Source organism: Dunckerocampus dactyliophorus, chromosome 6 (genome assembly GCF_027744805.1).
Source record: "Dunckerocampus dactyliophorus isolate RoL2022-P2 chromosome 6, RoL_Ddac_1.1, whole genome shotgun sequence".
NCBI lineage: Eukaryota > Metazoa > Chordata > Actinopteri > Syngnathiformes > Syngnathidae > Dunckerocampus > Dunckerocampus dactyliophorus.
Window position 1 is genome coordinate 27,509,548 of NC_072824.1, and position 6,863 is coordinate 27,516,410.

Sequence of the window (6,863 nt, forward strand, 5' to 3'; positions counted from 1 at the left end):
GGGCTGAAATGCAATGGAAATGTATTTGGGGGGGATTAAGTTGATTTTCATGACAAAGAAAGACTTGGCAATTAACTGCCATTCATCTTATCACTCTTCATAATTCTCACATTTTCCATAGTTCAATGTTTTCTGTTACATTTCTGCCAAACTGGTGGTTGTTGTTTGGATCTTCGGTTGGAGAATAGATTTCATCACATTTCTAGGATATTTCAACATCCGTTCTATATTTCAGTTCGCCTTCAGCATTTCAGCACACGCAATTTCGACTGAAATCGCTTCATCTAGTTATAATGTATAATTATAACTGTCTTGTAAAGAAAATTGTTATTTTATTAGTAGCACATCATGACATTTTGGAATCAATACATCTGTGCTGTAAGAATGACTTTGAGTTTCTCCCAGGAGAGTCTGGTCCAAACACACCGGCGTTACGTTTTCCACATAGCTCAGCCAAAACCTACGACATCACATGGAGAGATTTGACAAACAGTATAATTTCCCCTCAGCAGGGGGAGATGTGGCTCTGTCATGTCTGTCTCACTCCAGTGTCAGTCAAAGGTTGCACCTTAGCATGGTGCATCGCTTCCAGGCTGTGACAAGTGCAGTTGCTCCGTCACAACCCGCAGGCTGCCGATCTAGTTTGAACCTGCTGTATTTATGTAGTTTAATAGGATTTCCATAGCAATGTGTCACTCCCTGCGGTCTGCCACTTTACAAAATGAATTCAGAAAAAGTGGGAGCAGCAGAAAAGAGTCGATGCTGCACAGTTTTGCCGTGTTTCGATGTGTGCTGCATGTGAACAGAATGACGGGCTTAGGTGACACATACTTGAGCCTAGCATGTCAACACGAATTCAATATTAAATTGACTTTCTACTGCATCACAGTGGAATATTTATATCAAACAATGTCACAAACATTCTGAGACAAAAGTTTCATTATATATTTTTTAGGCTAATTTCTGTCATTTTGGCAAATTCCACCCTGGCCTTCTTATTCTTCTCGCTAATGAGTGGTTTGCATCTTCTGGTGGAGCCAGAACTTTTGTTCATGAAGTCTCGTATGAACAGTACAATGTGACACCTTCACTTCGTTCACGTTGTTTCTGATGTCACTAACAGTATTAGGCTGTTTCTGCTATCAACTTCTCATGTTTCCCTTGGTCGACCTGTTGCACATCGGTTACTAAGTACACCAGTGGTTTCGTTCTCCTTCAGGACATTCCAAATGGTTGTAATGGCTATGACCAATGTGCAATGGTTCTGATTGATTTTCACTGCTATTTATTGATTGAATAAGCAATGTAATAGGACACACCTGGGCAACAAAGCACACCTTCCAATACTTCTGGACGGCATTGTAGGTGGCGTATTTATGACAAACAATGCGGCTCAGCAAGACAGAAAGTCGCCCATAAGAGGGTCTTTAGGAATCGTCGAAAAGACCTTATATGGACATATAGACTGACTCTCAAAACACATCAGGTATTAACATGATAATTTAAGCAAACCTGAAACGTGCGTGCATTATATTACCCAAAGATCTCATTATCATTGTCTGATGAAAACACATATACAGTACAATGGTAGGAAACAGTGTTTTCCCCCTTCCTGATTTCTTATTTTAATGCTTGTTTGTCACACTTTGATGTTTCAGTTCATCAAACAAATGTAAATATTAGTCAATGACAACTCAACTTAATACAAAATAAAGTTTTTAAATGCAACTTTATTATTAAGGGAGAAAAAAATATCTAAACCTACAGTACATGGCCCTGTGTGAAAAAGTGATTGCCCCCTAAACCTAATAACCGGGTTTGGGTTGGGCCACCCTTAGCAGCTACAACTACAATCAAGCGTTTGCGGTAACAAAGAGTAAGTCTCTTACAGCACTGTGGAGGAACTTTGGCCCACTCATCTTTGCAGAATTGATGTAATTCAGCCAAATTGGAGGGTTTTCCAGCATGAATTACCTTTTTAAGGTTTAAGGTTTTCCAGCATTTTTAAGGTCAGGACTTTGACTAGGCCACTCCAAAGTCTTCATTTTGTTTTTCTTCAGCCATTCAGAGGTGGATTTGCTGTTGTGTTTTGGATTATTGTCCGGCTGCAGAACCCAAGTTGGTTTCAGCTTGTGATCACAAACAGATGGCCGGACATTCTCCTTCAGGAATTTTTTGTTGGCAACGGAATTCATGGTTCCAGTTATCACAGCAAGTCTTCCAGGTCTTGAAGCAAAACAGCCACAACCATCACACCACCACCACCATATTTTACTGTTGGTATGATGTTGCTGGCCTAACCACTACCACTACCTACATTTCAAACCCTAAATTGTAGTATTATTTCATTACATTAAACGAGTTTGTTACCAAAAGCGCTGCAGTGCTTCCAGTAGTGGATGTATATGTTTTATTTTTAGTCCAATCAGATTTCAGCTTCTTTGTGTTGCCATACACTACAGCAATGGGGCTGCAGTGGTGGGCGTGGCCAACCCTGACCATCCGCCACTGCTGTCAGGGCCAGCTTGCTGGCCCCCAGTTCTGATTGGCACCTCAGATAGATAAATATTGATTGTGAACTGCTTCAGACGATGCTGTTCTATTTATACTTTTCGGCTAAGCACCAACTTTGCAAGCACCAGTGCACCACCGATCACCGGTGGAAATTAGTCACTGACTCGAAGTTACTAGCAGTGATGCAAGTCAGGCGCACTGGTGACTACGTATACGAGGATAAAGGGACTTTTAAGGGGACTTATATTATTATCGACAGTGTGTTGGTATCGCAGCAATTTGCATGTGTTGGCGTTCGCCTCTCTCTAAATTTAAACCCCTGCATGGCACATTGCTAATGACTCTGTTGCTCTGTATGGGAGATCCTGGCTCAAAACCCTGCTATGCTGCATATTAACTATCATTATTGCTCTGTTTTTTGATACTGGCTTCCACTCCACAAAATCCGGGCGGCCCACTGAAGGCCCAGGTACTAAATGCACCGCCCGCCACTGCTCTTTACAATACACGGCATGCTGCAAAATCAAATATAACCATGAATCCCAGGAGCTCTCTCTTTATCTTGCTCTGTGTTATTGACTGAGGCTGGGAGCCGCATCTCCCTGATGTAAAAGAAAACATAGGTCAAATGCTTCCTGCTTGGCATCCCCATATTATTCCACATAATAAGACAGATCAACTTGAGACATGGAAAACATTTTTTTCATTCAACAATGCAATGCTTGCACTAGAATGATTTTTTTTTTTACTCTAACTGTTCATACCTGTTGCCCTTAAAGGGGTGTTTTTGGGTAAATGACGAGCATGGGCATCGTGCTCATGTTAAAAGCTCTTCAACACCATAAACCACGGTATGCATCATTTATGATCTTGTATTTGCACAGCGTCTGTGTTTAGACTTCCCCAAATTAGACCAGCTTCGACAATGAGAACTGGCCTGTCGCGAGTTACACAAATCAACACAGGATGGCTTTTTTTTTTCTCAGTTGAGTCAGCAAAGGCCAGTGGAGATGATGCTACGCTGTGAGTGAACGAGCACGGGGGTTTCCCAGGTGCTGGGCTGTTAGCGCATGTTGGCTCACAGCCAAGCAATGTAAGTCATGTCTTAGAAACTCAAGTCCTGTCAAGGCCAACGCCATTGCAACCCCATGACGACTTGGAAGTCATTCATTTAGCATACCTGTTTTTGCTAATACCTGTTAGGTAACTGTTGAGAATGATATCCTAGTAGGCTTTTTGTGAACGATCAAAATTGAAAGCATATCTACTTATTTAGGCATTGCGTTTATGAGAGGAGAGGAGGACTCGGACCGAGATCCAATTGGCTGTCCATCGAGATAAGGGACAATTTTCGACCCGAATTTTGTTACTGGTTTCAAGTGCAGTCCAATAATCAGACGGCATCTGAGAAAGAAGGGTTTTAAGAACAAACAAAAAAAAAAACCTTCAAAGACCTCGTCTCCTTCAATGCTACAAATTTGCCCGTTTGGAATTTGCACGAGACACCAAACATGGGGCATTGAAAGGTGAAGGAAAGTTTTATTCTCAGATGAGTAAAAATGTAACCTTGAGGGCCCTGACGGCTTGCAAAGACAAGGAGACACAGCACAGTGGAGAGGGCGCCATCATGATCTGGGGTGCGTTTTCCTTCAATGGAACAATGAAGGAGCTTCAGGTTGTGCATGCGCGTCAATAAAAGAGAGGCTGCCAAAATGGCCCTCGGGCCGCACCTTGGACATCCTTGGGTTAAACGAAATATGTACTCTGAAAACACCAGACCACTCATTCACATTTTTCATGAATGTACACAAAAAAGCATGATTTATGTTACACCGACTTTGTAATGCATAATGAAAATCTACTACTAATAATACTAAATAAGAGTCGACTACCTAAACCAATTCATACATGATTGATTGGAGGATTGTGCTGGATCTGGTATAGATCCAGCTTCAAGCTGCAAATTTTGCACTTTTTTCCTCAGGTGGCTTGTCAGAATGGGGCGTTGAAATTGACCATGAATTTGAGAAGGTAGTATCAGAAGAATAACAGGGGCAGGCTGTGTGAAAAGTTGTTCTGCTATAATGAGACTGTGGTGTCAGCACCCAAGAATTTCTTCCCCTGGCCCTGTTGTGTTCAAAGCAACCGCCGCTGTTGGACACGTCGTGTATACATCACACCGGACACTGCCATGGAAGTCACACTCTAATTATTTGATTGCGGGAAGCCGTATCACCAGGCCAATAAAGAACCAGGCAGAGACTGCACACGAAACATACCCTCTAGCTGCCACACGTGGCTTATGGACAATTACAATACACACTGACACCCCTGACACACACAAAAACAACATGCATTTGTCCACTTTGTGCTGCTCATGCAACTGCTTATGCAACATAATAGAACACTGCTCCTACTCACTGGCCATTATCACACAGCATTCCTGTCATTCACAAAAGATGAGCACCAGATGCTGTGACCTGTGAGACCAGCACACACTATGCAATAATACCAGAACTGATCTTCAGGCAGAAATATACACTGCATTTGGGACCATTATGTGCTCAGCTCAGTTATAGTTGAAGTTGCTCTTCTAAGCCTTTGCCCCGTTTGGGCATTCCTTTACAGTCACTTTAAAGTATTACAGTAATCCCTTGTTTGTCGTGGTTAATTGTTCATTGTTCATTGTTCCAGACCTGACAGCGATATGTGAATTTCCGCAAAGTAGGAGTCCATTGTTGTGAATGTGTTCCACAGCGGCTGAAGACCGCTGCGACGGGAGGGAAAAGTAACCGCTGAGCGATTGTGAGGTCACATTTTTTTCGAGGAGGCATTTTTGTGACGCAAATGTATTACTCATTTAAATGCCTGTTGTTTTGAGAAGCCAAACTCTTGACTTAAGTGGCCCCACCAACTAAGCGGAACTACGTTCCTCATCGCCGAAATCCGACCAGAACTCGGCTCACGGGATGAAGTGGGGGGTAAGTCACTTTTGATACACTACACTGTTGATTGGGATGTCACACAAAACCATGTAAAAAAATACAAACTATCTCTTAAAAGGGAATTTCTGTTAACTCGTTATAATGCGTTAACTTTGAAAGACCTAATGATAGAAAACAAGACATAAGAGTCACACAGAGTCTGACGTTCTTTTGAAGTTTTATTGTTCGCAACCTTAACGCCAATAGGAGTGACATACATTTTCTGAATGTCATATTTGTATTTCAGTTCATTTAGTCATTTTTATCCTTGAAACTACCGTAATTTCCGGTGTATAAGCCGCTACTTAAAAAAAAAATGTAACCCCGCGGCTTATACAGCGGTGTGGCTAATTTATCTCCTTTACTTCAGAACTACTACTAATTGTGTAAATACTGTGCGGCTCGTGAGTCAGTGAGGAAACAGCAGTTCTCTCTTTGGCAGGAGCCAATCACGAGCTAACTCACGATGAGCTTGTCAACCCACTGGAAATCGCAGCAGCAGCAGCACTCACTATAACAGTCTGACTAGCGGTGACATCTTATAAATAACGCTAAACTCGTCACACAACAACTTAACATTCAAAAGGTAGCTAGGAAATATACAAGTACCAATTTGTTTAAAATTAACAAACCAACTATTTCAATGTTTTCCAATAATGCACTAAATCCAAGCAAAGTATTCATTGGTGACTGCCGGGCCGCTGCAATGATGTCAGCCTCTCTCTCTCTCTGGATCCCTCTAGTGGACAGAGGCAGCATTGTAGTGCCATCCATCCATCCATCCATCCATCAATTTTCTATGCGACACCTCCAATGAAATGCTTTGCTCAGATGAAATACATTATGGGAAAATGTTAAAATAGTTGTATTTTTCATTTTAAACTCGTATATTCCCTAGCTATCCTTTGAGTGTTAAATTGCTGTGTGATGAGTTTAGTGTTCTTTGTAAGATGACACTGAGTCAGATTGTAATATCGAGGAATTACCTCCTGCAATGTCCAATGGGTTGACAAGCTCATTGTGACTTTTTGTAATAGCTCATGATGTGGACATGTGTGGCTTATATGTATATATGTAGAAATCTGTTTTTCCATCTGTTTTAGTGGGTGTGGCGTCAAACGTTTACATCAAAAATACGTAATATTTGCCTAAACATGCATATTTTTTTACCAATAATATGTGTATTCAACCACAAAACAATTATTTCTTAATTAATATCTTGTGAAAAACCGTGAGAGTGAAGCGACATGGTGACTGTATGTCAAAAAGATTAAACTGGTAGTATAATTTTTTTATGTAATTCATTTTACTGATGTAGGATTTCTTCAGTAACCCATAAACCTCCCTTTCAATCTTTTTTGTGAA